Here is an 11,765-nt window from a genome sequence, read left to right on the forward strand (position 1 = left end):
AGAGAAAAATGATCACCTCACTGCGTACTTTTCAAATCTCTTATCTGCACAAACCCAATCACTTAAAATAGAGAAACTTGCAACTTGAAGGTTCTTCAGCTTAATGCTTTCTCCTGCTCTCTAACATGCCAGGTGCTTTCTTGAAATTCATGGCAGAGTCTGGAGAGGGCAATTCATTTATTTTTGAATATCCGGTGATTCTTATTTAGATTTTCTGGAGGAAAGCTTTTGCTTCTTGAAAAGAGAACAGGTTTGAAGCGCTACAGAACAAATTCCTAAACACACCACAGGAAAGTCACAAAAGAAGAGTATAAACAGCTCTCTCTTTTTAATGAAGGACCATGTTGAAGAAAAAAACCGGGAGTAAAACTCCCTCAAAAGACTATGCATTTTAAGTTACACCAATGTCTGCTTATTTGGTACTTTTTCAAAATTATTTCAGCCAAAACTAATACTCAGATTTTCCATTTTCTGCAGTGCACATTTTGAAAATGTATTTTTATTTATAGCATTACACATAAAACCTGTAAACGCTCCCAACAGTATGGGTTTGCTATGTCTGAAGATTTAAAAAAAAAAAACAAAAAAAAAACAAAAAAAAAACTGATATTCACAACATCTTCCAGGAGAAATATATGGCAATGAAGTTAAGTTTTAGGTAACCTTCTAGACATAACTCTTAGGTACTCCCAGATTTACTAGTGATCGATTCTCCACACTTGTGAAAGACATAGGCTAGTCTATCTCTAACACTCTGATAGACAAATTTTACTTTTAAAATTATGATGCTCATAGAGTGTCCTAGAAGAGGAGACTTCTTAATTTGTGAGAAAAGAGTATAGAGGAAAAGTAAGATGGGAATTTTTTTCATGTGTGTTTTCTGGACAGCAAGAAAGTAAAGTAGGCAGTTATTTCTGGAACTCTTGCATTGCATTAAAATATCACAGAGCCAAATTCTGCCCTCCAATGATTCTTTCTTTTTTTTTTTTATTTTTTTTTTTATTTTTTTTTTTAATTTTTTTTTTCAACGTTTATTTATTTTTAGGACAGAGAGAGACAGAGCATGAACGGGCGAGGGGCAGAGAGAGAGGGAGACACAGAATCAGAAACAGGCTCCAGGCTCTGAGCCATCAGCCCAGAGCCCGACGCGGGGCTCGAACTCACGGACCGCGAGATCGTGACCTGGCTGAAGTCGGACGCTTAACCGACTGCGCCACCCAGGCGCCCCTCCAATGATTCTTTCTTAAAGTTACTTGAGTCCATATGTTTTTAGAAGCTGAAATTTTGCTGCATTGCGTTTCAAGGTCTATCTTGCAGGTACTACGCAGGAAGAGTGTCTGAGAAATTGAGTTTTTGTTTCTGTACGAACAGTGTATTTGCGTGTATCCTGAGGCACAATGTGGTCCAAGGCTATGGAGAATTAGGGTTATTGGAAAATAAATTGCAGATGACCAAAACATCTCTGCACTTTGCTAACTTTTCCTACAAGATTTCTCTGTGCACTTGGGAAACTCCAAGAAGACTTCTGAGAACACAGAAAGTCATGTCTAGAGAGTTTTTATGTCTCGCTATCTCTGAAAAAAATTGACAAAGTCTTTTACTATTTCTCGTTTAAAAAATTTTGTCTCTGTGTAGCTAGTGAATAAAATACAAATGTCTATGCGAAGCACCATAAATGTAAAGTAAGGAAAAGGAAAATCTATGCTGCTAGTGATTCTGCGTAAAATTGTTATTTTTGAAAGTCTGGTTGCCAGTTTAATAGCATATGGTCATTAATTGTGCAGTATAATGTAAAATATTATATGCTTTTCTGTATAACTAACGAATCTTAGTTGAAGAATTGAAAAGAGACAAAAAAAATTATTCCGCCAGATTCCAGACATTCAGGAACCTCTATACAATATCACAAATCTTCTTTTAAGGTTCTGAGCATTTGTCATTTTTCCTGTAAAGCTGCATTCATTTTCATACCAAAAGTACCTGTTTCACTTTTCAGATAATAAGGGGGGAAAAAAACTCTCTTACATCTGCACAAAATATGTCTATCCTCATTAGATCCATTTTCTCAATTAAATTCAAGTTTCTCTGTCCAAAAGGCATAAATCTGGGTATTGATTTAACTATAAAATCATGAAACTCCCGGTAGTCTTCTAAAACCATTTTACTTGGATGAGCATATAAGCTTTTAAAATATCAAGTTATTCCAGTATTTAATACACATAACTGCTTCCAGAGGGCTAAAGGCAATAAGGCACAGCTGCCCATTCCATTTGAGGAACTGTAAGTAGTCTACTAGCCAGTGTCTTGCTACTTTCTGGTTTTTTTTTTTTTTGAAGCATTTGCTTCTATTTTATTCAGCATGAGTTTGATACCTTCTGAACATGAACCATATCACCAGCAGCCAAAATCAATAACCTATCTAATCAAGGCCCTATAAACTAACAACAGACCCTCGGTGCTCTGTTCCTATAAAATGTAGTTCATTCTAAGTCTTTCCTTCCAAACCAGTCTAACTCTAAATTTATTATGCTCTTCTGACAAGGTTAGAGCATTGTCTACCCAGAGTTCTAGAAAGACCCTTTTGGGGAGCAAATCAATTACGTCTTGAAAGAAAAAAAAAAAAAGAAGAAAGAAAAGGCCTCTCTAAACTCTCCTTGAAATCTTTTTATTTATCTTCAATTTTCTTTTGAGAGCAAGGAATCTTCACCAGGAAGACTTTGTGCAGCAACCAGCCACTCCTTTTCAAATAAAAAGCATGTGTAAATATTTCATAGACATGTCTCTCGTGTGAATTGCACAATATGAAAAGGAGATGTTAAAGAAATGTTTCCCTAAATCATACCAAATAAGAAATACAAACATTTCCCTAAATCCATGAAGTTTGGAAGTATAAGCCACAAATTCTCCTGGTATAAAAAAATCATATGCTTTTTTGACATCCCGTACGCTGTGGCTGAACAGCTTTCACTCAATGACTTCATAGTATATTTGATACTTCTGTTTGTTTTAAGCCTCTTCAACTGACGTTTTCCATCTTAAAAACTGAGAAGGATTTTTGCCTTGAAAGATTATTCATAGGTAGCCATATAAGCAAAACCCAAAGTTTATCCAATTTTTTTTCTCCTCCAGTTCTGTGACATTAGACACATGTGTGCAAAACCACTTTTCATGATAGCAATTTTCCTTTATATTTTAGTTGTTTAACGAGTCTTTCTCCCCAGCCAGATTCTGAGCTCTTTCTGGACAGGGAGTTTGATGCCTTCACCTTACTGCTGTAAGATTTCTCTGGAGTAGAGCAATTCCAGCATAGTCTGTGATAAATACACAGCTCTTGAAGTGGTTGGAAAATAGCAAACATAGGAAACAGCTGGAGAATGTGGAGAAGTGTCGGCAAGAACTTTGGTATGAGTTCCACATATAACCTACTGCTTCTCGGTAAGATATAATCAACAAACCCCTTTAGAATAGTACAAGAAATTAAAATTCGGTATAAATATAATAAACAAGAAATGTGCTGATAAATCGATGGACAAGCAGAAATGATACTATCTTTTGAGAACACTCCTAGGTAAACCTAATGTCATAAAGAGGGGCCATAAATAAGTATTGACAGGGAAACGTTAGTGCTGACATTGGCTAACAATGCTAAGTCTAACAGGGTTCTTAACTGCACTCATTGATCTCTTGTGTTCAGACAATAAGAGGGAGCTTGTGTTCTTTTAGGATCTACTGATAGTCCCGTATTTCAAGGAGCTAATCTCTTTTGCTGCTTTGTTTACTGGCTTTGCATCCATTCTCAGCTTTAGCTCTAAGGCAGGCTATCATTGAAAATTTACTGTGATCCAACTTATAAGGATAGGACTCTTCCTGATGGTGCAAGCTCTGTGTGCTATATTTGTGTAAAAGGTGCCATTGCTGGGGTGCCTGGGTAGTTCAGTCGGTTGAGTGACTCTTGATTTTGACTCAGGTGGTGCTCTCAAGGTTGTGGGATTGAGCCCTATGTTGGGTTCCCTCTCTCCCTCCCTCTCTGCTTCTCTCTCTCTCTCTAAAAAATAAAAGGTGCCACTTCTGACCCATGCTCCATAGTTTATGAGTTGTTTGACCAGTAGTGGTTATGGATGGTCCTTATATGCCACCCCTATTTCCCTTAATTCTCTTGGGATCAAGCACACACTCTTTCAAGATAGCAGCTGGAAGAAGCAGAGGATCTGTGACCAGGATATATCACTGGTCTGTATGATGATTGAACCTATGACCTTGAACTCTACAAGCCTGCTAACTAAAGGTCTCATCAAGATACTCAACGATGGAACAGGAAAGCATGAGGAGACCACTCTTGGCCCTTGATTCAGAAATTAAGAGTCTTTCTCTGAGTGCATTTTGAGCACAAAACAATGTTTTATTTTTCACTCCTTAAAACTACTTCTGGGAGAGTGATTCCCTGTGAGGGTGACACTCCGTGATTCAAAACCATCGTCTTTTTCACATTCAGATGTAATCCAAAATCAATAGCTTTAGCTACTCTCCTTACAAGCTGTTCAAGTGATCCTTCAAATGCAGTGATAAGATGATATTAGCACCACCTGCAGTGACCACAGGCTTCTTCCAGCATGAAGTCTATCACGGCAGCCATCTCCAGCGCGGCCATTACCATGAAAGATTTAACAGCTAGCGTGTCATAATGCAGTTGGTGCTGATGTTCATCTGGTTCTGCGATGCCCATTTGTTCCCCTAACACTCTTTATGCTGGCAAGAAAGCTGATGCATTTTGTTGACCAAGCATCCAAGAGATACAGATCTCCTAGTAGGAGAAATTCTGGGGCTTCCTAAGAGGAAGTTGGAAGGAGTACATTGGCCGTGTGTTTCCCAGCTCAATCTCTCAGTCACTGTGTTCTCATAGGCATGTTACTAGATTTGTATTGTCCAACATATATTGCCCACCATGTCCAAAGGCTGTGATGATACAGACACAACTGCAACTGGGAAAGTACTGCATTAAAGCAAGGTCTTTATTTTTATTTAGAACATGCCATCAAAAGATCGTCTCTTAGAAGATGCTTGAATTCTGCTCATGTTACTTAAATGCAAAAATCACTAACTATATATTCTGTACCTATTACGAAGCAAATAACAAGCCACGTGTGTTTCCCTTAATCTCCTTATTTAATATTTGATAGTTAACTATAGTTTAATATGCATGTATATAGAACTGCACTGTCCAATATGGTAGCCACTAGCCACATGTCACTACTGAGCATTTAAAAGGTGGCCATTCCCAATAGAGATGGGCTATAACAGGAAAATACATATCAGATTTCAAAAACTAAAAAACAAAAATGTTTTTAAAGAATTTCATGTTGATTACATGTTGAAATGATATTACACACACACACACACACACACACATATATACACACTTAAAATATATTACTAAAAATAATTTTACCTTTTTGTTACCTCTTTCATGTAACCACTAAAAATTTTTAGATTAAAAAAAATTTAAAAAAATTAAAAATAAAAAATAAAAAAATAAAAATAAATAAAAATAAAAATTTTTAGATTAAATATAGAGTTCATATTTGAAGTTTCCCTCATGTTTCTGTTGAACAGCACTGATACAGAAGAGGAGGCTAGCTTCAGAGGTCAACTAAGGCAAATAATATCCAAAAAAATGCAATACTTTCTAGCCCTACTCATTTCCAACATCTCCTTCCTTGGAGGGGAAGGAGGAAGAAATCTAAGACACTTATTGTACAAACCATGGACTTCAATGATTTAGAATTTACTAAACTTTGTTCTAGGTAGTATTCAATGTTGAAGATTCTCAAAGAAAAGTGCCCCTTCTTAAATTGCCCTAGCTGACTGTGACAAGTTTGAAATAGAAGGGAACTTCCTTAACATGAGAAAGAGCATCTGTGAAAAAACCTACAAGGAATATCAGAGTTGATGTTGAAAGACTGAAGGAGGTGCCTTAGGATTAGGAACAAGGTGCAAATGCCTTTTCAACACTTCTTTTCCACGTTGTGCTGGAAATTCTAGCCAGGGCCATCAGTCAAGAAATGGAAATAAAAGGGATCCATATCAGGAAGAACTAAAACTGTCTGTATTTGCAGATGCCATGTCCTGTATGTAGAAAAAGGAACACACACACACACACACACACACACACACACACACACATTAAAACTAACAAGTATTAGTAAGGACACAGGATTTAAGATTGATATACAAAAATCAACTGTATTTCTATATACAATGAACAATCGAAAATAAAGTACACTTTCACAATTGCATCAAACGTAAACATAAACAAATAAGTAAAATACTTAGGAATATATTTGATAGAAAAGTTTCCAGAGTTGTACATGGAAAATCACAAAACATTGCTGAGAACAACTGAAAAAGATCTAAATAAATAGAAAGACATTACATGTTCATGGACTGGAATACTCAGTATTGTTAAGGTGGCAATTATCTCCACATTGACCTGTGGATTCAATGCAATCTCTTTCAAATTTCCATCAGGCCCATTTTGTTTTTGGTTTTCAAAAATCAACAAACTGATTCTAAAATCTATTGGAAATGGAAAAGATCTAGAAGAGCCAAAGCAATTTTGACAAAGAACAAAGTTTGGAGAACTTTTACTTCCCAATTTCAAAATTTACTATAAAGCTACAGGTATTAACAGTGGGGTATTGGCATAAATATAGACATAGAGGTTAATGGAGCAGAATTGAGTTCAGAAATAAATTCTTATCTTTATGGCCAACTGATATTCCTAACACACGCTAAGGAAGTTCAATGGAGAAATGATAGCCTTTTAACAAATGGGACTGGTACAATAAATGATCTACATGCAAAAAAAAAAAAAAAAGAAAGGAAAATAGACCCTTACCTCACATCATACACAAAAATTAACTGAAAAAACATCATAGACTTAAAAGGAAGAGCCAACAATACAGCTTTTAAAAGAAAACAGACAATCTTCAAGATCCTCAAAGATTTCTTAGATATGACATCAAAAGATTGATTCATAAAAATGTTAATAAATTGGATTTCATCAAAATTTAACATCTTTATCTTTCAAGAGACATCATTAAGAACACGAAAAGACAAGCTATTGGCTGGTATAAAATATTTGCAAAATACATATCTGACAAAGTACTTATATCCAGAACATACAAAGAACGCACACGCCTCAAGAATAAGACAAACAACCCAATCAAAAATGAGCAAAAGATTTAAATAGAAGATTTAAAGAAGATATACAAATGTCTAATAAGCACATGAAACAATGCCCAACATTAGTCATTAGAAAAATACCAATATAAACCAAAAGCAGATGTGACTTTACACTCACTAAAAAGGCTATAATAAAAAAGATAGTCAATAATGAAGACTGGCAGAGACGTGGAGAAACCGGAACCCTCAGACGTTGCGGTAGAAACATAAAATGATACACTTTGGAAAAGTGTTTAGAAGTTCCTCAAAATGCTAAACTAACATAGAGTTATGTTATAAACTAGCAATTCTACTCCTAGGTCTATATCCACGAGAAATGAAAACATGTGTCCACACGAAGACTTGGACAGGAATGTTCTCATCAGCATCATTCGTAACAGCCCAAACTTGGAAACAATTTAAGCGTCTATCAGCTAATGAATGGATATCCAGAGTGTGGTATATCCTTTCAGTAAAATAGTATTCAGCAATAAAAAGGCAGAGACTATGAATACATGTCACAACATTGATGAATCTCAAAAACATCCTCAGTGAAAGCAGTCTGATGCAAATGCCACATATTATACTATTATAGTATATAATTCTACTTACAGGAAATACCCGGGAGAGTAATAAAAACAGAAAGTAGATGAGCAGTTGCTACGAATAGGAGAAGAGACAGGGAAGGGATTAACAAGGAATGCACATGACAGATCAAGTTGAGGTGATCAAAATATTCCAAGACTGCTTTAGACTGGTGGTTGCAGAATTTGGTAAATTTACTGAAAATTTTTGGAATTGTATACTTGGAAAGGGCGAATTATCTGATATGTCAAAAATGCCAAATAAAATGTTTCTAAAACAAACAAACAAAAACTTGTAATCTGGCATTTAAGACCCTGGGTTTTATCATACCCAGAAGAAAACAAGAACAAAAACAAAAATGAAACATATACTATGAGTGTATAAGAGTGTGAACTCTAGAGTCAAGCAGATCTGACTTCTAATCTGACTTTATCACTTACAAGCCATGGGTCTCAGGGGAGTGATCTTACCTCTCTGAGACTTGAAATCCTTGTGTGTAAGATAGGGTTAATAATAATGTCTCCTTGCAAGATCATCCTGAGAATTAGAAGCAGGGCACACAAAACACTGAGCCAAGCTAAGCACAGTAAATCTTCATTGATTGGTGGCTAGAATTATCAGCTATGTTTTCAAAGTACTTCCAGGCTTTTCCAAAGTAAGCTCATCTTTGGCTATTTTGGTTAAGCTGTTACTCCTAGACATTCCTGATTTGGCATATTGTATTACGGTTCTGTTCACGTAAAGGTCTCTTTACCGCCTACCGTAACTACTTATTCTTCAAGATCCCTTTAGAGCATGCCATTTCCCCAGGGGTGCGTCTCGTTCAAACTCTTCTATAAATTTATAAACACACAATCACATTATTGCCATCTACCTTTCCTTGAGTGTACAATTGGACTGATGTGTTTCCATAGTCTCCACTGCCTGAGACCTTGGAAGTTACCAAACTCCAGAACTTTTGATTAGGGAGCTCCGGTCAAACTTTTTTTTTTTTCATGTTTATTTATTTTTGAGACAGAGAGAGACAGAACATGAACGGGGGAGGGTCAGAGCGTGAGAGGGAGACACAGAATCTGAAACAGGCTCCAGGCTCTGAGCTGTCAGCACAGCTGTCAGCGGGGCTTGAACTCACGAACCGCAAGATCATGACCTGAGCCTAAGTCAGACACTTAACCAACTGAGCCACCCAGGCGCCCCAACGGTCAAACTTCTAAATTCTTCTTTACCACCATTGCAGAGGTGGTATGTAGTTTGACAGATATTTACTATCCCTGCATCCGGATTAAATCTTTGCAGAAATATATTTGCATCAATATCCATTGATCCATTTGGAAGGGATAAATAAAAATGTTTAGGAGAAGATAAAAGTCCTATAAAATGCATATGAACAATTTGCCCAGGCAACTGTTTCATCTTCTTTGGCTGCTAGACAAAGAAACCCAAGCTCATTACTCCTTATCCTGCTTTCTAAAGGGTTAAGCACTCAAGACTAGTAGAAATGAACTCGGTGGGAATAGGCAAGAAAATAAATTTCAGTGTCTTAAATCCCTAATTTGTAAAGAAAATTTGAGCCCTCTATTCTTGAACTCTCTCAATATACTGCAAACATTCAGCCGTGCTTTTGTGAATGAAGCAAGGCATTACCGTAGTCACAATTAATCTTCCTTATTAACAACTTAGTAGCTCTGTTTCTTAGAATAGAAACATACATTGTAAGAAATGTTTCCTTATTTTACCTCCTATAGTTCTTTCAAATGAAAAAATCAGACGTTTTCCAGGAGTTTAGACATCAAGATCTCAACCAAAAGACCTGTCTTTATCAAAGGAAATAACTGCTCTTGCTAAGATTTTTATTCTTCAGAAGATTTCTAAATTGCCCCCTTCCTTTTTTAAAATACCTTACAACAGATAACGACCTACATCATTCTGTTTTTTGTCACTTTTGATGGGATCTTCTCTTTTAGGCTCCATTCATTCGTCTTTCTCTATCAAAAAGTATTAGCTGTTATACAATTTGAGAAAACTTCCTGGTAGTCCCAGTGTGAGGTTGGGTGCAGCTTTTTCATGGCCACGCGTCAACACAGACTAGGAGTGTGACCTTGGATGAGAGCTTCAAAATGTAGTGAGATCAAAATACCAACCCACGTATCTCAAAGGTATTTTCAGGTAATAACTGAGACCGACCACAAGTATGAAAATACTTAGTGATTTGAGGTAAAATTCAAAATCATCATCATGCTCATTATATCTCTTCCTGGCTCCGAATGGCAGGACCCACCAGAGATAAATCTCAAGCTCCCATCTGTCCCTTGAATTTCAAAGGTATGTCGGCTTAGTAAATTTCATCTTTTTTTATTCATGAAAGAGGGGAATGACCTTCATAAATTAACTTGGATTTTTCTGTTTGAAAAGAAGCAGAGATTTGGGGCAGAGGTTTATTTTGAGTCTTGGCCTCACTACTTAAAGCTCTGAGCAAATCACTCAAACTCTGGTCAGTGTCCTCATCTGAAAAATGGGAGTGAACACCAGTGGTTATAAAACCCTTTAGCGCTGCTCAGATGTAAATGCTCATGCAATATTTAGTAAGTCTGTTTTAAAAGAATGCATGGTCAATATTTGAGGAATTCTAACACCTATCAGCTCTATTACTTATTCTATTGTGTGGTTCTCGAAAAGCTCTCCCCTGGCCTCCATCTGTAGCAAGAACTGAATTTACAAAACAGAGTAATTTTGTAGGAACAGAGGAAGAGGCAAGGAGAGAGACTGATGTATAAATATGCCAAAGTTGAATGGATATTTCTTGAATATCTTGCCTGTTTTTATAGCAGAATATGGGAGAAATGGGTAAAAAGAAAGCTTCCTCACCGCCCGAGCCAATTCGACTCGTGCAGAGCTAATTAAACATGTCTTGAGTATATAAAATATATCATCCCCAGATAACAGCATACTGTTAAGTTCTTCATCTTATTAAGAGCTTGCATTAATGCTTCTTCAACATAAATTTTATACCCAGACAGGTACTATTTGAGACATCTCACAATAGGAATGACCTAAATTAGGGTGACAGAGGCAAGATGGATCACCGGTGCCTGTCTCAATGAGAAGAGGAATAAGGATTCCATCTTCCAAGATTGTCCAATTCTAATGCACTAACATTATTTTCTGAAAAAGCTTCCTGCCTCGGGCCTTTGGGCCCCTGGGAGCTCTGTATACACAGAAGAGAGTTCACAATCCGGGAGGATAAACCCCAAGCCCCCAAGTCATAAAATCAAGGCTGAAAGGCCCTTACAGAACCCTGAAACTTCCCACTTCTCCAATGAGTAAAACAAAACCCAAACAGGTGCCAGGTCTAAGGGTGTGGGCATGGATACCTAGTATAGCATTTTGAGAGAAAAAGAAAGCTAATATAAGTAAGATATCCACCAGAACTTATTCGAACGCTATAAATAAAAAGAAATAAAATTTTAAGAATGAAACAATTCCATCAATTGATCTCATTGGTCCTTTCCTTTCATATTTTCTACTACCTACTCGACTGTCCTAAAACACTACTCTGGCTCATGTCCGCCTACACTTTGGATATACTACCTCCAGAGCATTATTCCTCTAACTTATATTTAGATACCCCTTTTTGGTGCAAACGTTTCCCCTCTGGGATGCCCCCTCTCCACACCACCAAGGTGAAGCGAAACCCAGCAAGAGCACCACGACTCACCGCAAGATTCTACAAAATAGCTGGCAACTAAGAACTTGATCATATTGGATTGCTTAGAACAAGCTCTCCTTATGTAACTCCCCGGAACTTCCATGACTTCTTCCACTGCTAAATAATCAAGGCCAAACTCCTTCGGGAGACAACTATTCAAAGGCCAATTCACTCAGGTACCAAGGCTCATTTTCTATTATTTTCCTACGTTCTATTCCACAAGTTCTCAACTGGACGATACACTGGAATAACT

The sequence above is a fragment of the Puma concolor genome, chromosome A2 (genome assembly GCF_028749965.1).
Source record: "Puma concolor isolate L17-30 chromosome A2, mPumCon1.1.hap2, whole genome shotgun sequence".
NCBI classification, from domain to species: Eukaryota; Metazoa; Chordata; class Mammalia; order Carnivora; family Felidae; genus Puma; species Puma concolor.